General features: G+C 38.2%; 1 protein-coding gene across 4 annotated transcripts in view; it reads left to right on the top strand.

Moving 5' to 3' along the window:
- The window catches only part of GAB1 (GRB2 associated binding protein 1), a 132,160-nt gene that overhangs the window by 38,837 nt on the left and 73,567 nt on the right, over positions 1-19,756 (top strand). The gene's annotated exons all lie outside the window — the stretch shown is intronic.

Genomic DNA, 19,756 nt, shown 5'->3' with positions numbered 1-19,756 from the left:
GTTGAACATTTTTCAGGGTAAAAAGAACTCACTGGAATGTGGCTGCATTGCTTGTACAGCCCTGTGGTGCTATCAGGGCTTCAAATGAGGTTATTTTAAGTGCATGCATCAAAAAAGAGATATAGAAGAGTATTTAAAGTAACAATAATTTGCCTTTTTTCAAAAAATGACTTGCTTTTTAAACCTGAAAAATAACAATCAAGATAATGGAGAAATAGTCGAGATATTAATATTTCTTCTATAGGTTGTTATATTTGATAAGGGCATTTTGTGTCTTACTAAGAATTCTCATACAAGGGTAAGAACACCAAATTAAATATTAGCTATTTGTGGTTATTTTAAGACTCATCTCAATAACCAAGAGAATTTGATTCTCACACTTTGTACCTTTTGATTGTAAACAGCTTTAAACAGGTTTATGTTGTACTTCATCAAAAATTATAGAGAATCTGCAGACTGAGACGCGTTGGGACTGAAATTAGGCAATTCTGAGTTTCTCATGCATGTAAGCTGCTTTTATTTTGATCCCTATCATTCTTAGTCAGTCTTTTCAAGTATTCTGCTGGAAGGACTATTGTGAGTGAGGGCACAGGAGACAGGAGAAAATGGCAGGATCCCGAGCCACCAGGCCTCACAATACCTGCTCTTAGAGGTAGAGTAAAAGCTAACTGATGAATTTTTTTCCAGAACTTTTGGTTGATAGCATAATATTTAGATTTAGTCTGGTGTCTTTTTTTTTTCTTGTTGTTTTGTTTGCTTTGGTTTAAGCTCAATACAGTCACATCTGAATTTACACAACAAAAATGTTTCTGAGAAGTTGTGGATGAATCCATTTTTAATAAGCCAAGTAATATAAAAAGCAACAGGAGAACTTGTTAATTGAATTTTTCCTAATGTTCTGGTCACCTGTTTCTTTTAATAGACATAGTGGTTGCAACAATGCTTTGATTTGTTCCTTTTTGAAAGCTGACTTTTGTTGTGGGGAGGGTTTGTTTTTGCTTCTTGTATCTTAAACTTAACACCTCGATTCTCATTGAAAAAACTTTCAACCATGTATGGTTGGTGATTTGTTGAAAAATTGTAACTGAAAACCCGCCAGTCTGCTTTTAGTATTTGAAATCCCTTGGTAGGGAGACATTTTTCTCAGAACAGATCTTTTGGGGGACCTCAGGAAGTTAGTTATGCTGGCAAGATGTTCTTTTTGAACTCTTTTGGATCATCATAATATTATGTTAATTTATCTAAACTGTGGATTCTGAGTTGAATAACTGTAGTCCTGGCAGATATGAGGATGTCAGATGTCTTGGCATAGTTTGGGGACAAAGGGGACCTTTCCCTCTTCTTTATGTAATCCGCCATCGTAATGTGGGAGTTTTATGAAATTTCTTGTTATTCTGAAATACTTAGCTTTTTATACCATATGTGCTGCTAAGTGAAAACAGGCTCTGTGTATGTCTGTATATGTTTAAATGAAATGGAAAAGAAAAGTGAAATCCAAGAAATTTCTGAAGTTTGCAGTGGTGATTATTTTTAGCCACATTCATGTCTTTTAAACAATCCTTTTTAAATCACTTGATTGGAACTTGGAGCGGAACGTCCCATAGAAATGATAGTATAGTATATGTGGTGGCAAAGTTTGCAGATTAGCCCTCAAAGATTATTTAACCCATCGTATACTCACATGCTTTGCCATACAAGGGGCAATGATATATGGCATATAAAAACACTGTTTAATGATACTCAACCTACAGCAAATTTTGAAATGGCAAAAATGAGTAAGGATATATTTTGTTTCTCCTTTGCTTTTGAGGAAAAGTTGTTTTAAAGAGACTTGGTGGTGTGGTGGAAGAACTCCCAGCAGACCTGAAGATGTGCTATGTAACAGTCTGGGCATCTTGAACAAATAAATCATCCTCGCAAGCCTCAGTTTCTTTTAATGTCATGCGGATAGTTGGGTGGATTAGAGCAGAATTTGTGTGAGGGTGATTTGCAAACTGTAAAGTTCTATGCAAATATACAATATATTTTCTGGTTCTTTTCTTAATTATGAAAATCCTGTGTCCTGGCCTTTTTCTTGACACTCATACATTAGTAACAAAACAATTAGTAAGGTCCTATTTCGCTCACAAATAATATAAATGCATGTTGTTTTGACTCACATGGATGATAGAAACATTTGCTTTTTGAGACAGTCTATTGGAACTTCCAAAATGTCTCTCTCTCATTTTTCATCTCTAAATCTTTCTTGTTTTTACCTTGTCCAAGTATCTCTTTCTTAACCACCTTCTCAAGTTTCAGGTTGTAAGACAGGGCTCGTACTCCAAGCCCTGGCCTCTCTCTGACCTTGTGCCTCTGGCCTGGGACCAGCTCCACACTGTGAGACCCTGCAGCTGACCCTTTGTATCTCCCAGTAGTCTGAGCAGCATTCATTTGCTCAAGGTCTCACTAGAGACCAAACAGAGGCAGCCTCTCCGGAGAGACCATGGCCTCCCAATAGTATTTTTGATGTCACTGGCGTAGCTTTAGGCCCTAATGCCAGGAGTAAAACTAAAAGTGATAGGGGCCAAAGCCCCCAAACCCGAGGAGCTTTTCTGGTAGAAGTTGTGTTAGGAAAAAAAGGGGGACTTAGTGGCGTTTGCAGACTAAAGCTTCCCCATTCCCTGCCTCATTTGTTGGGGTGGGGGAATTATGCATATAACTCAGCAAACAAAGAGGTAAGTTGAAAAGGGCTTATTAAAGTATTAATGTTTGTGTCAAATGTGTAAAATTCAAGAAACAGGCAGAGCAATAACATTTAATGTTGGAAGAGGACTTAGAGATGCAAAAAGTATAGTTTATTCATTCTGGAGCAGAAGAATCTTAAGCTGGATACGTTAACTGATTTGTAAGTGTCTCCTGCCTTCTAATCCTGAGTCCTTAAGGATATCCCTAAGACGATACATCTGGGTTTTGCCATGCTCTGTTCTCTGTAAACGGTTAGCACTGATTTTGCATAACTATGTGCTGAGACCCTCGGATCTAACAGTCTGCAAAGGCTAGAAATGAATTAGGAGGTAGCCTACTATACCAGCCACCTCTGATTCCCTTCTCCCACCACAGAGAGAATTAGATTGACTGGTTGATCAATTGATTGAGACAGGGTCTTACTCTGTCACCTAGGCTAGACTGCATTGGCATGATCTCTGCTCACCGCAGCCTGGACCTCCTGGGCTTAAGGGATCCTCCCACCTCACCCTCCTGAGTAGCTGGGACTACATGTGCACACCACAATGCCCGGCTGATTTTTTGTATGTTTTGTAGAAACAGGATTTTCCCATGTTGTCCAGACTGGTTTTGAACTCCTGGGCTCAAGCTATCCTTCTGCTTTGGCCTCTCAAAGTACTAGTATTATAGATGTGAGCCACTGAGCCTGGTCAGTAATATGTATTAAGCAAGGTAATTTGTAGGAGCTTGGAGATAACCTGCAATATGACAGTTTCTGCTCTTTTGGGTCTTACAATACAGCATTATATCATCAGAGGGGGTTCATTCTGGACCATACCTTGAATTAGGCATTAGCATAATATATTCTAATTTTGTTTCTTCCATTGAATTCCTAACATGGACCCTGGTTAAGTCTAAGAGATCATTTAAATCTTGGGCCTCAGTTTTCTTAATCCACAAACTGAGAATATTGAATCTTGAAACCCTCTTACCTGTACATTCTGTGTACAAAAGTCTCATGGTACTATTTTTAATTTTACTTATCAGATTTTGAATCTTGAGTACTCTTTTTATTTCAAGATATTCTTAGCCAAGCTATAAAATCAAATTAAGTTATATGGTGATATGACAGGCAACTTAGCAATTCATATAACCACAGGCTAGAGGGAGTCTGGACATATATAATGGTTCATTTCTTTTTTCTTTTTTTTTTTTTTTTTGAGCCGGAGTTTTGCTCTTGTTACCCAGGCTGGAGTGCAATGGCGCGATCTTGGCTCACCGCAACCTCCGCCTCCTGGGTTCAAGCAATTCTCCTGCCTCAGCCTCCCGAGTAGCTGGGACTACAGGCACGCGCCACCATGCCCAGCTAATTTTTGTATTTTTAGTAGAGACGGGGTTTCACCTTGTTGACCAGGATAGTCTCAATCTCTTGACCTCGTGATCCACCCGCCTCAGCCTCCCAAAGTGCTGGGATTATAGGCGTGAGCCACTGCGCCCGGCCTTATAATGGTTCATTTCTTCAATTGTAAGAGAGAACTACATCCCAAGCTTATGTAAAATAATTTGGATTATTATATATTCCTATAGTTCTGCCTAACATAAAATATAACTGCTTTTAAAAATTCAAAGACTTAGAAAGTAAAGGATTATTTATTATAAAAGAACTTTGGACCCTACAAAGGAATTTAACCACAGTTTTCCTTTCTTTGTTAATAGAATCTTACTGTTTTGCCCAGGCTGGTCTTGCACTCCTGGCCTCAAGTGATCCTCCTAGCTTTGCCTCCCAAAGTGCTGTGGTTACAGGCGTGAGCCACCACTCCCAGCCCACAGAATTCTTTTCAATAGTGAGTTCCTCTAGTGCATTGAAAATATAATATGATTTGCAGATGTTTAGTTTATGTACACCAGAAAGAAATAGTTAACGTATCTTTACAGTTCATGGTTCTCTGTAGCAGTGCTGAGTGTATGCCAGATATGCTATGTGTTAACTAATTGTGGGGATTTTCTGTGGCTTGAGAGTTTTTTTTGCTGTTGTATTGGAATTTTACTGACTTATCTTTCCTCCCTCTCCATGTTCTTCCCAGTAGTTCAAATAGCATTCATATGTAAAATGATTAGTAAAATATGGGAGATCATTTCTGGCTCTTGGAGAAGTCACCCATTTAGGGGATGAACCTGTGACTGAGGAGGAAGGACACTTTCTGTAGTGGAAGGAACATGAGCCACATGCAAACAGATTTAGTTCAGATGCCAGCACTACCTCTCCCTTGCATTAAGCAAGTTACTGAAAGCTTCAGAATCTGGTTTTCATCTGTAATATAGGGATAATGATGATAATGCTTATATCACCAGGGCATTGCCTTTTCTGAAAGGGCTAGCACACAGTAGGTACTCAATGCAAGTTATCTTTTGCCCTTCCCTTCAAATCCAGGGAACATATGGCAGCAACAAGACTGTAGCCCTGGGAGTTGCTGTGTCTGCAGCCTCTTGGGTGTTAGGCAGACAGGGTGTGAGCACTAGAAAGATTCAGTATGGCATCACCAGGTGTACCCTTGGCCTCTGTAGCCCAAGAGCCTGTGTTCAGGTCTACTAACTCTGTGCTCTTGAAATATCTCCTACTTTTAGGTCAGTTTCCTTATCTGTAAACTGAGACTAATGGCATTTACCTAATGGGTTGTTGGAGATCATATACCTTAATTTATATAAAGTGCCTAGAATAGTCCCTGGGAGGTGGTGTTTTGCTCCAATCTATTACAGGGAGGATCATTTTGTTGTTAGAGTTCAGTGAAGGTCGTTTTTTAAAATCTTGTGGAATGACTATAGGCATTATAAAGACAACTGATATCTCCACTTGAAGAAGCTCTTGTTTCTGAACACTACTTGGCCAGTTTCTTTAAGAGGAGATGGCTTTGCTCTTAGAAATCTGCCCCGGAGTCTTCCATCTCTTCCATTTTCCCTGCACATCCACTTTGTATGGCTTTTGTTATTAATGTGGAGCAGTTGAAGTCACCGACTTGGGTGCAGTCCAGGCAGGCATTACTGAGGTCATATATTGCTTTCCTAGACTCCAGTCATGAACAGGCTGTTGGAAATCAGAGGTACAGAGAAGCTGCCTTTTTAGGCCGCTCACATGAAAGGTGTGTTTGCTTTCTTCATCATGTTTATACTAATAGATCAGAATCTTATTCAGTATCTTGGTAGCATTTTTTTCTTTTACTCTACAACCTTTGTGCTGCTGGGCTATTTTGCTTATTCTTTGTTACAGACTATTGCTGTTTTGTTATGTGTTTTCTTCATTGTTATTTCATTGTTGAAACATCTCTTCTTCTGTTAACTAAATATTTAAGGCAGGTAGAATTCCTCAGTGAAGCTATATATTTCCTTAGATATTATAGATATATTCTAAAACATTTAGAGATTATTCAGTCTTTATTTTTTTTCCTCTGAAAATGAAATAATACTGTGGAGAAAGTATTCATTGAAATAGCAAGTGAAAATGTGCTTCCCTCAGGAATAGTGTAAAAAGAGCATGCTTTTATTTTCTACTTTGCTTTTGTATTTGGGGCTTAGGAAACTATGCTTTTGTTATTTTGGAAAAGCAATGGAATTTTATCAGACATTTTCCTGAAACTCCCTATCTTCTCTTTTTCCTGAAATGCTACCTTCAAAGTCCTGTTTTGCTCTGTTAGTAGGTTCCGTCATTCAAAAAGTAAAAGAGCGTGGTTAGTTTAGGTTATTTTGTTGATCTCTTGGCTTTAAAGAAAGAAGAGACTGTTTGTCAGAGAAAGATACAGTCTGAGAAAAACACTTGGAGGATCATATGACCAATAGTGTGAAACTTGGGACAGTGATTTGTTAGCTTGAGCAGTTAAGATTTTTTTTTTTCAATGTCTGCAAGTAAATATGTGGCCTTAGACCCTGTTATGCCTTGTGATGGGTGAGAGTGCAAAGTAAAGTAACATTCTGCAAATATAAGCTTTATTCTGACTCTGTTCCTTAATCGTGAGGATTTTTATGGTTTTTGTAACTGCCATTGTGAAACAGAAACTGACTTCTAGTTGACTTTAGCTATTGCTTAATTGTGGCACGCATGTACTTCTTTTTAATTTAACAGTTATTTTCTGCTGTTTTCTCGATTTGAAAGTAGTAATTATGAATAAGAATTCCTAGAAATATTCTTCTTCCATGATGATATGTCACAGATGTTTGAGTGCTACACACACTCTCCTCTCCATTTTTAAGTCAATTTAGTGGAGATAAAATCTGGATAATAGCTGTGTATTGTAATGAGTCTGGGCCCTCTCCCCAGAGGATCTGTATTTTAGTATGTTATGGGACCCCTCTGATCTTTCTGAAACGACCACCATCAGATCATTGAGACTCAATATGCAGTTGAAAGTGTGTGTTTCTGAGATTTCTGTATGTGATTTGGACACAGAATAACTTGTACTGTTTTCAAAACCACATTCTTCATCCTCTTATAGAACCCAGTGAAATGAGAAAGCTGTGCCTTAAATGTCATGATGTTCTTTACACTTAGTTCTTTAAAAAATGTATACTTTTATAACTTGTTACAGAAAATTTTGAAAATTCTGAGAAGCATAAATAAGAAAATAAAAATTACTTGTAACTCTACTACTGAGAGAAAAACTACTGTTAAAATGTTGAGGTATATACTTCCAGACTGTTTTTTTCTATACATATTTATATAGATACGTGTAGTTATTCTTTTATAAGAATGACTATAAACTGTTTTGAAACCTGATTTTTTAATGTAACAATATATATGAGCACATTTTCCACATCCCAAAGTATTTTTGAAAAATATTTCTTTTAAATGTCCGCATAGTTTTATACCCATTATAATTTGGCTCTGGAAAAAGTTCAAGATATGCCAAATAGGCCTGGCAAAATGGCTGATACCTGTAATTTTGACAGTTTTGGGGGCGGAGGTAGGAGGATAACTTGAGGCCAGGAGTTCGAGACCAGCTTGGTCAACCTAGAAAGACCCTATTTCTATGAAAAAGTAAAAAAACTACCTGGGCATGGTGGTGCACTCCTGTAGTCCTAGGTACTTAGGAGACTGAGGTAGAAGGATTGCTTGAGCACAGGAGTTTGAAGCTGCAGTGAGCTATGATAGCACCACTGTATTTCAGCCTGAGTGACGGAGCAAGATCCTGTCTCCCAAAAAAAAAAAAAAAGATACGCGAAATTAAAAGTTCACTTTGGTGATAAGGTCTTCCTTCCAAATTATGGAAATAATTGGCTTAAAGAGAAATTGAGAACATGCTAACTTTGTGCTTTATTCAAGATAGACTTGTTTATTCTTTGCTGCATTTCTATCACAAAACATTTTCTTCAACTACATAATCCTTGGTATAGCAATAACATTATAATAATTAATTTTTAATTAGCTTTTCATGAAGTTTTCAAAATATCAACTTTTATCCCACTAAAAAAAAAAAGTGAAATAGTTTTGAAACATTTCTTTTCTTTACATTTGAATTAAGGTTAAAATTATTTGCAGCTGAATTTTGTGTTCATCTACCATGGTCAGTTGGTGCTATTGGCTGTGCTATAATTTTGGGGTGAACTTGACTTTCCTTAAGTCTTCAGGCTGTACAGGACAGGAAAGACCATGGTTCTCAGGGAAATGGAGCCAGATGGTCCTCATGATGGATGCCAAGCTCCCAACAGAGACGAATGCTACACCTGACAGACTAGGGGCAACAGCACATGTTAGGGGGATTGCTCACCCTTTCCTGGAGAGGAAAAAGCTCTTCCCTTCTGGTCTATTTTGCAGCTAGTTTTTTCAGGCTCTGTTCAGTCTCGTGTAGCAAGTATCCAGGCAGTTAACTTCTAATGGGCAGTGACGGAGGAGGTGATGGCGGTAGCTGGGGCTGAGTTGGCAGCCAGTGGGGCTGTCTGATGAAATCCACATTTTGGCATCCTTGAAGTCTTTCAAAGGAATCTGGCTAAGTTACTTAACCTTGTGTCATTTTGGTTTACTTGGCTTTTAAAGGGGAGTAGTAATTAAACCAATGGGAGCCATTAGTCAGTGGATCTTAGTGGCAGTTTACAGTTTAAAAATTGAAACCTGTAGTCACAGAGCCATTGACTAGTAATAACACGGTGGCTTGTCCTTGACCCAAGGGAGTTGATTTGGGGAAAAGAACATGTTTGAGGGTCCTGTGTCCCGAGTTTATATATCAGCATAGCTTCTTAGGAACTGTATCACTTTGGGCATACTTCTTAACCTCCCTGAATCTCCTGTGTAAAAATAATCATATTTCTTTAAACATAAGTGAGAGCTTATTTTATATTAAGTGTGTGGCACAGTTATTAGTTCCTCATTAGATATGAATTAGTTCCTATGAAAATGATAGATTAGTGCCAAGTCATCTGGCCTCACTGTGTGGGCTTATGATTGATCACTGGGCTTCTGTAGCCTTGGAACAGTGTTTTCTTTTCTGAATTAATTACAGCCTCACATACTGAGCCAAAGTCGAATATGCAAAGCTTTATAAAAAGATGCCCCAAATACAGTGACTTCAACAAGTTAAGCAGTCTTTGGTGCTTTCCTCTACTCGGAAGAGTTCAAGTAATCCATACTGATTCAGGACTGGCATGGTACCTCAATAGAGAAATTCCTTCCTCTCGTTTCTCTGCCATCTTGAGAGAGTCACTCTCATCTTCACAGTCAAAGATGGCTCACCATGATCTCATTTCAGCCCAAGGGAAAGGAGATGATCTACAAGTTGTAAATCCTTTTCCTTTACCTCCTATTGGCCAGAACATGACCACAGCAAGCTTCAAGGGAGGCTGGGAAATGTAATTATTAGCCAGCAGACACCCTGCTAGAGCTTCTGTTACGATAGAACAAGGTCAGCAAACAGTGGTCTGAGTGCCAAGTCAGCCAGCCACAAATTATTTACAAAGTAACTATAGTTTGTAAATAAAAGTGTATTGGCTGTTTATGGTAGCTCATGCCTGTAATCCCAGCATTTTGGGAGGTCAAGACAGGAGGATAGCTTGAGCCTAGGAGTTCAAGACAAGCCTGGGCAAAACCCTGTCTATACAAAAAAATTTTTTTAAAAATTAGCCAGGCATGTCTGTGAGCACCTGTAGTCCCAGCTACTTGGGAGACTGAGGTGGGAGGATCAATTTAGCCTAGGAGGTCAAGACTGCAGCTCACTCCCTTGGGTCAGTGAGCCATGATCATGCCACTGCACTCCAACCTGGGCAACAGAGTGATAAATAAATAAATGTGTATTGGAACACAGATGTGCCCATTTGTTTATAAATTATCTGTTTTCACATGACAGTGGAAGAGTTGAGTATCCAAAATGCATGGGACCAGAAGTAAGACTTTACAATTTCAGATTTTTTTTTGGATTTTGGAATATTTGTGTATACAAAATGAGATATCTTGGGGATGAGAATGAAGTCTAATGTGAAATTTATGTTTCATGTATACCATATGCATAACCTGAAGGCCATTTTATATAAATAATATTTTATTTTTGAGACAGAGTCTTATTCTGTCACCCAAGCAGGAGTGGCAGTGGTGTGATCATGGTTCACTGCAACTTTGACCTCTGGGGCTCCAGTGATCCTCCCACTTCAGCCTCCCCAGTAGCTGGGACTAAAGGCATGTGCCACCATGCCCAGCTAATTTTTTTTTTATTTTCTATGGGGATGAGATCTTGCTATGTTGCTCAGGCTAGTTTCAAACTTCTGAGCTCAAGCAATCTATCCATCTCAGCTTCCCAAAATGCTAGGTTTACAGGCATGAGCCACTGTGCCCGGCCCAATTTTATACAATATTTTAAGTAGTTTTGTGTGTGAAACAAATTTTGATTGTGTTTTGACTGCAGTCACATGAGGTCAGGTATGTGAATTCTCACTTTTTCCCCATGTCAGTGCCCCCAAAAGTTCCAGATTTTGGAAGATTTTGGATTTTCAGATTAGTGATACTCAACATGTAGTTGCTACAGAGACTATATGGCCTGCAAAACTTAAGTATTTATCTTGCCCTTTACAGAAGATTTTTTTGTTGACATCTACTATAGACAATGGGGAAATGAATATGAGAGGAGCAACTGGTAGTCTCTGCCACAGTAAAGGGCATGGTAAGAAGGGTGAATCACTGCCTTGGAAATGTAGAGTAGAACTTTGTACTTAGGCGTACTAGTGGCCCTTGGGCCTGTGAGTTGGTATGCAAGCAATTATTGAAGAAGTAATGTTCAGGGACAGATTTGAAGAGCCAGGCATGAAGTAGCTGGGTGGAGGTGAAGGGAAGAAGGCACAGAAGGTTGCTTACTGACGTGAGCTTCCATCTTTAAAGTGGAGCATCCTAACTCCTGGACTTGCCCCTCTTCCTGCAGCCCACTGCTCTGTCTTGTGTTCGATTCTTGCTTATCAGCAGTGCCACTCCTGTGGGTCAGACTCTCCCCTCCCATTGACTTCTCACTGGTCTCCCTCCCTGGAGGTTCACCCTCCTCCACAGTCACCTCCTCTAAGTGTGGCTCTGACATTAGGCTTGTCTAAAGAACTTCCAAGGAGTGCCCGTGACCTACTCATTAAAGCCAAGCCCCTAAGGTCCTCCCACTCCTTGGTCCTGATCTTTATCCTATCCTGTCTTCCTTCACAATCTTGCTCATGCTTTAGATTCCAGCCTTACAGAAACACCTTGTGCCCACGCTGTACTTTATCACCTCCATGTATTTGCTGCTGTCTCCTTGCTTCACTCTGTCCAAAGGCTTTGGAGATTTGGGACTATGGCTTGGCACATGGTAGCACGTTCATGGCTGGGCAGAAGGGCTTTCTGACTTCATTTTGGTACCTCTCAACATCTGTATTTCCCTCTCCAACCCATACCCCCTACCACTGCAACCTAAGGATAAGCACTTCCTTTTTGAATGCTCCCTTTTTAAATTATACAAAGCACTATATATAACTCTTGAGCCATTTTCTGCTTTTGGTGTGGGATTATAGTAATTCCATATATATTTCTAATCTTTTTGCTGAGAGAGAATCTGAAGCCAGGTCCAGATCTGACTGATCAGTTTCATCTAGTAGGTGCCTAGTAGCTCTTTTGTTGATCAGTGTTGCAGTGATGCTGTCTACAAACAGTGCTAGCTACAGTTTCGTGTGTGTCACTAAAAATGTAACTTGACACCTGGAGGAATTTAAGTGAAAATGCAAATAGAGTTCTCATAATTGTGTTGAAAATGAGTGCCACGTTAGATCTTAAAAACACCAAGTTTTAGGTAGGTTTTAGCAAAAAAACAAAAAAAAACAAAAAAAAACACAAAAAATAAAACTATTTGTTTTCTTCAGACCTGAAGCAGTATTTAAGTACATTCATATTTAGAAGTTTTAAACAGTTCCCTGAAAAGCCAAGGCTGAGCCAGAAATCAGAGCTTTTATGAGGCATAAGGAGGAACATGTGGGCAGAACCCCCTGTGAGTGCAAGAGATGGGCCACCTGCAGGAAAACTGCCCAGTCCACTCTGCAGAGAAGGATTGGAGCATTTTCTACACCAGCCTGCCAGGGACACATCTGACTGCACAAAGATCATCTAAATCACTCACATTATACTCACAGAAGGTGGTGTTTTCACAGCTTCATCTTTCCGCAGTTGGTAATCAAATGTAAGAGGAGCTTTTATTTTTATAGGAATGATTTAGCTTATGGAGTACCAATCTAATCCTTTTTTTTCCTCTGTCTTTTTAATCAAGCGTAGAATGAGGAGACCAATATATATAATCAAATACTTGATTATGCTGACAAACAATTTATGTCGTTCGTTCACTCATCTCCTATTAATTAAAACCTAGTAAAACTGGCAGCAATATTGGGAAGCAGATGGATAAGCATGAATTTCAAATGTGTATTTAGAATATCTGAAAGGATTGGTAGGAACGATATTAAGTAGGCAATGTGGTAGGGGGTTGAACCTGTGAGTTCAACAGCAGGTGCTTGTAGCATAAAATATAGTTGTGCTTCCAGCCCCACTGACCTAGGGATGTCTGAGAGATGAGGAGAGAAAGTGCAGAGGTCTCTTTTCTTGTGGTTTGTGCATTTTGAAGTTAATAAAGCATCAGACAATTTATTCTGGAGTTTTTGCTCAAGTTTAAGTTAGGACAAAAACTGTGACCATTGTGTGAAGAATATGCTTCACCTCCCTCTCCTAACTCTACTTTTGTTTACTATTCCATATCCAGTGTCTGGCAGCATACTCATCAAACAGTAAGTGCTCAGTACATATTTGTTGAATGCATAAATATGTGGATTCTGCACTTAATTATAAGAGCTTTTTGGAAGATGAAAATATTCTTAAGCAAAATGATTTTTTAAATATGTGAAGGCAAAAGAAGCTTATCTTCCAGTCCCCGTCCTCCCTTGACTCTGCCAGCCCCCTTGAAAACATGTCTTTCTGGCACCTCTCCTGGATTTAGTTTTAAAAGTTTGGGAGGACTGAAGGTGTGTGTCCTCATATTACCAAAAGGAAAACCCCAGTGTTGCGTAACAGTGTTTCATGGGCTCTTTCATAATAAACATAATATTAGACACAGCCAGAGTATGTTCATTTTGAATTAATTATCTAATATTTCACAGTGCTGCATTGAGGTACAGATCTAGGCCATGTGTGCAACATAATAGAATTCTAGAAGTATAGTAAAAAGTTTCATCTACAAAGCTGTTTCTCATTGGCCTGCTGTCTGATTTCTTTCAGAGTTTTGGAGTTGAACACAAATGTAGGCGTTCAGCTAATATTAAGAGTAAGGGTGTTTGTGGGCAAACCAAATATAATTTATGTCCCTTAATTTTGAGCTCATAATATTTCTGCTCTGGGTATATGAGATACTACAGAAGAAAAATCTCAGTTAGTGAGATAATTTGTAAAATAATAAGTAGGTTTTGTTTTTTAGGAAGCACACTAGTGTCGTGGTTAGGTTTATGACTTTGCATCATAGAGACCCGCAGTTGATTATTTTACCAACTTCACTACTGTTTTCTCTCAGCCCTCCAAATCTTTATTTCTTCACCTGGAAACTAGGAATAGTAACATTACATTCCTTAGAGACTCATTAATAAGATAATTCATGTAAAACACCCAGAACGGTGCTACATAATAGTGTTTATACAATTATGATTAAGCCTATGCTGTTGGGCCAAAGAGCCCCCGAAATACAGTGAATTAAAAGAGCATACAACTTTTTTATATTGCTCATATAAAAGGGTGAACATTCCAGGCTTGCAAAGCAGATTTCTTCCATCTTGTTGCTCCACGCTTTCTACATCTCAGGTTCATCTACATAGTCAAAGATAGGTTGTAGCTGTGTCCGTGTCCCAGCTCGAGAGGACAGGAAGGAGTGGGGAGGCAGCATGCCCAATGTCTTTATGCTCAGACCTAGCAAAGGCACACATCCTTGCCATGTACTCTTCACTGGGGAGAATTAAGTCACATGGCCATATCTGGCTGCCAGAGAGGCTAAGTAGTGTAATTCCTACCTGGATGACCATGTGCTCAGTACAATTCATTCATTGTGGAAGAATAGAAAGGAACAGATTTGGGTGAGCAGGTAATGGTCTGCTCCAGGGTGCTTAATAAATGCAACCATTATTTATTTATTAAAAAAATAACATTTCTGGCTCACGCCTGTAATCCCAGCACTTTGGGAAGCCGAGGCGGGTGGATCACGAGAGCAAGAGATCGAGACCATCCTGGTCAACATGGTGGAACCCCGTCTCTACTAAAAAATACAAAAAATTAGCTGGGCATGGTGGCGCGTGCCTGTAATCCCAGTCACTCAGGAGGCTGAGGCAGGAGAATTGCCTGAACCCAGGAGGCGGAGGTTGCGGTGAGCCGAGATCGCGCCATCGCACTCCAGCCTGGGTAAAAAGAGCGAAACTCTGTCTCAAAAAAAAAATAATAATAATAACATTTCAAGTAAGTGTCTAAATGTCCTTGTTCTAGGGAAGAATTGAAGAACATACAATCTGTGCCACATAGCACATATTTCTCATAAGTGTTACTTTGTTTTGGAAGGGAGCCCTTTAAGTATTGAACTTCAAATCAAGATAAACCTTGAGTGAGAAAAGAGTGGATAAAAAGCAGTAGAAGGGATGGGAATGTGTTAAAAGGAATGATGCTAATTAGCTATATGCTCTTCTTTTCTCTCAGCCAGCCACTCTGGGTGATGAGAAAGGCTTGCTAAAGTTAAATAAATTTAACCCCTTATCTGACCTGGCAAGGACAAAGTACACTGCTTCAGAGGAAACTTTTTCTGCGAGACAAGCAAGGTAGTTATTTCAAAGCACAGAAAAAAACAACAGAGAAGAGGGGTCAGTTGCACAGGGAAAACATTCATCTTGACTTTTCTTTTTAAGAGATAAACTTTGTCCTACGTAAAGAATATCTCAATAGATATTCATTGAGATTATCTCTGATTTGTCACTGTTGCCGAAGAGAAAACAAAGGTAAAATACACGAGTTTCTGTATTCAGAAGAAAGTACTTCAGGTAAAAATTAACTAGTAAGTAAGCAACTTTTCTCAACAGAAGAAATGCCCAGACTCTTAAGGACAGCCAAGTTATGAGTTAGAGATCTAGTGCTATAATGGATATTTTAAAATATGTATATAAATTACATCCTTACGTTACTTTATTTTTGTGTTTTTAGCAATTGCCAAAAACAATTATGAGAAATGAAATGCTGTTCTGAGCTGCCACATGGTATTTTTAAAATCTGCAATTTTATTCTTGACAAGTAACATACACTACATGCTTTTGTGTGCAAGTAATGCTCAGATGTTTGATAATGGAGTGAGCCTAAGGAGGCATCGTTTTTGTTTTCATAAGTAGTTCATTGCCTAACTACTGAAAATAGCTGCAGTTATTTTAAACAAATGGTCCCAAGTTAATAGGGAAGAAAGTAGAAGTCGGTCTATTTCCCCAGTTTTTATTTTTACCCCACAACAATGGTAAAAATAATTAACAGTGTATAATTTGAACCAAATTCTATCAAAATGCTTCTAAGAGAGAGAGGATTTGTAAATTGAAGTGTTTGATATGGTAGAGTTGAAAGCCAATATAAATTGCTTAAATTTCAGCTTTCTGGTAGCGTTTATCAAAATGACTGCTGCATTGTTAAAATAGAGCTTTTGATTTTTAAGAGACAATTAAATTGTGGTAAGATGTATGGAATCTACTAAAACTTACTTCAAAAGTTTTGAAGTCTTTAAAGGGTGATAAGTGGTGATGACATGTTAAGAGTAGGACCTTGCCAGATGGCCAGAAAGAATATGGGTTGATGACATTAATATTCTTCTGATTTCTGAATTCCTCAGGAGTCCTAAGTTAATAGTCAATAACCTACTCTTTAGTTTCTGACATTGAAGATAGTGAATGTATTGATAATATAACAACAAATTTGTATTTATAAGAGACTTTGAAGAAGAATGCATTTCTGACTACATCTGTATACTAATACAGATGCTGTTACTATACATCGGTTTGAGCAGATGACAATAGTAGTACTATTGTATATAGATACCCATCTACGAAGAAGATGAATATCTGGTTTTTTACTTCTGAAATACTAGGTTGTTAAAGCTTACTGAGATTTTTATGTTCTATTAATGATAGCTGCACCTTTTTCATGTTTATGGGCTATATTTCCATGTATGTCCACAAACTACTTAAAATTCTTTGATTTTGATTTTTGCATATTCTTTACCTCTCCTGTTTCAGTGGCTACACACAACTGATTACTCTTGGGCATTTGTGGGCCCTGGGCTATAAGCCTATTTACATGGGATCTTTCAGTTTTGCTTCTGTCTGAATTTGTTTACGTGAAAAACACTGAACTGGCTCATATGAAATGATAAAACCATAGACTAGAGGTAGCAAACTATGGCCTGTGGGCCTGATACTGTTTAAGAAGGTTCTTCACATTTACAAAGGGTTGTTTGAAAAAAAAAAAAAAAAAAAAAAAGAATACGAGGAAGAAACCATGTGTAGCCTACAAAGCCTAAAGTATTTATGATCTGACCCTTTGCAATAAAGTTTGCTGTCCCCTGTCATAGACAAATAGTACAGTGTTAAGTGGTTAAGGGCATAGGCTCGGGTGAGGCCAGACTACTAGGTTCAGATCCTGTCTTTACTATTTCCAGTATGACCTTGGTCAAGTTACTTAATCTCTTTGTGACTTGTTTTCTCATCTATAAATGGGAATAAATTACAGCCTACGTCATAGGGCTGTGATGAGGATTACTTTAATGTATAAGGTGCATAGAACAATGGTAGTTAATGAGTATTCAATAAATGTTAATAATTGTTATTTCGTCAGAAAAAATCTTGAAAGATCATCTAAACTAGTTTTTGCTTTCCAGTGGTGAATGTCCAAATTATTAAAGACCATTTTTCTGATTTCTGCATCAAGAATGGAGAGTCATTTTATTTTTAATGGTGCCTGCTTTACCAAAAAAAAAAAAAAAAAAAAAGTCCCATAGTCAAATGTAAGAAGTGCTTGAAAACATAAAAAAGTTTAACCACAGCTGCTTTTTAAGTTAGGAAAAGGGCAATCAAAACTCTTTAAATTAAATGAGCACAAACATTTGTTTATATACTTAGGACAGCATAAGAAGAAATAAAGTGGAAGGAAAAGATGTAGAAGATGTTAGAAGGAAGGGGAAACAGGAATAAGAAAGGTGGTCAGCAGAAGAGGAGAAAGATTCAGATCAAAAGGGAAGCTGGAGGTTTTTCAAGGAAGTTCAGTGTTGGCATCCCTCCTTCCCTTGGGAACCCACCTCCGTTAATTTGTGTATCCAATTTAAATGCTTCCATTTGAAGAAAAGTCTGACTTCGTTTGTTTATTTTCTATTGCAGAAATAAATTGTCAACATCAGGTAATATTAACTGAATATACATTATATGTAATGTATTTTCCCTCAGAAAACTGATCACATGGATACAAAAGCTTCATATTTTGTATATTTATTTTAGGTCAGGCAGTTCTGTCCCCCTTAGCCACTTGTTTTAATGATCATCATTGTCATCGTCAGACATTTGTTGGGTTCCTAAATACCTTTCATCATGTTTAATACTTCTTTATTCTGCTTGTTCTTTCAGGTTGGGAAAGGACAAACTTAATTATTTACAAAATGTAGAAAATGTTTTAAAAACAGGAAAAAATTTAATGAAGCATAGTAGCTCATTCTCTCTTTCTTCCTTTGTACTCGGGTTGTTTATTCTGTTGAGGGATATTGGACTGGAGTGATGAGTGTTCTAGGATGGGTATTTGATGATGTCAGGGGACTCAAGTAATGGCTTTGCATGAAGATTACACAGTGAAGCCGCACATTGATTACCTCATCTTATTAGCTGATGGAGATGTTTGAGAGGACGAGATTGCAGGGCTTTCAAGCCTGTACAGCTCCCGGGATCTGATCCTAAGAGCTTGATAATTGTCATGGCCCATAGGGACTGTGTTAAGAATAGTGGTGGCTTAGTCTACTAAAACACATCTTACGAGAGTGTTATAACAGTTCCCCATGTCTTTTGAATTGTTCAGGTAAGGTTAGGACTTTCAGATCAACTTGAGTTTTAATTTTTAGCCTTTATAGAATTCTAAAATTCTGTTTTTGTCTTCCTCCACTAAAATTTAAGTTTGCCGAGGTAGGCAGAGTTTTGTTTCTTGAACTACTATCCCTCCAGTGGCTAGAACAGTGGAACATGTAGGTGCTCAATAAATATTTTTGAATGAGTAAATAAATGAACAGGTTAAATATGTTAAATATAATCATTATTTTTAAATGAACTATCCTTTCCAGAGACATACAGGTTGCCAGTTGATGGCATTTTTGATTTCTTTGTGTAAAATGAATATTTTAAACTTTGAATGAATTCTATTTAACAAATATACAGGTGAGTACATAAAAGGGACCTTGAGCATGAAATCCATGTTTTCACAGATTAGTGTTTTTGCAGCTTAAATGATGAACAATAGAATCATTAGATGAAAATAACTGGAAGTTAAAGATCTTTAATTGTAACTCTCCCTAAAGTGTTTGTGAGAGCTTGTAAAATGTTGTTCCCTTTATTCTATTATAAAAGGGCATTATAATAATACTAATTTTTGAAACCAGTGAATTATAGAACTCTGTTATTGCCCATTGTACTGTGCTCCATCTTTTAAAGCATGCCCTCTGTATACCCTTTCTAAGGACTTGAGTGTAACAAAATGAGGAGTAAGTCAAGAAAGAAAAACGCACAGCTTGTCGAGATTGACGGACCCCCGTCTCCTCCTGGAAGAGCAGCATAGGAAATTGAGAGATGAAATCTTTGTGCCAGGCTTGTCAGCATCCATTCTTGTTGAAGGAGAAGGGCATGTGGATGAGGTGGGGAGGAATCCAGCAGAGTGGACCCAGGAAAGGATGGGGACAATAGTAAGCGTAATGGGAAGCTTGGCGAAAGTTGAAGATATGATAAAGGTAGTTGGTGAGGGAGGTGAAGAAAAGAGAATCCACAAAAACTTGGCCCCGGGAGCATTTTCCAACAAATGGCATGGGGTAGTGACACTGACACTGGACAAGGAGAGAAGCAAATGTAATCCTAGCCTTACTTGGGACCATAAGGAAAGATTTCATCTATGGTCATGATAGTGTAAATGCTGTTTATTGGTTTTAAACTCTTGAACTCAACCTTTGGAGTGAAAGACAATAGAAAGTTGAGCTGGTTACAGAACAGACTTAAATGTTATGAATCTTGAAAATGTAAATTATAGAGATACAGCAGATGGAAATTAGACAGTAGAAGAGCATGAGGAAGGATGGAGGGAACGAATGAAAACTGACTATTCCAAGGAGCTAGAAGATGCAATCTAAGACTGATGAAATAAACAGCAGCCCAGTTGTGTAGCTTAAAGTCATTCTAGTTCAGGGACTGGAATTTGTGGTGCCACTATATCGGGAGAAAGGAAGAAAGTGAGCTGTCGTGATGGGACTTCAATAGATAATATCTAAAAGAGATAAGTCATATATAA

This window comes from Aotus nancymaae, unplaced genomic scaffold, assembly GCF_030222135.1.
Source record: "Aotus nancymaae isolate 86718 unplaced genomic scaffold, 86718_ANA_hifiasm-v0.15.2.pri h1tg000033l, whole genome shotgun sequence".
NCBI classification, from domain to species: domain Eukaryota; kingdom Metazoa; phylum Chordata; class Mammalia; order Primates; family Aotidae; genus Aotus; species Aotus nancymaae.
The sequence above is the reverse complement of the archived record's forward strand: the minus strand, read 5'-3'. Positions and strand labels throughout refer to the sequence as shown.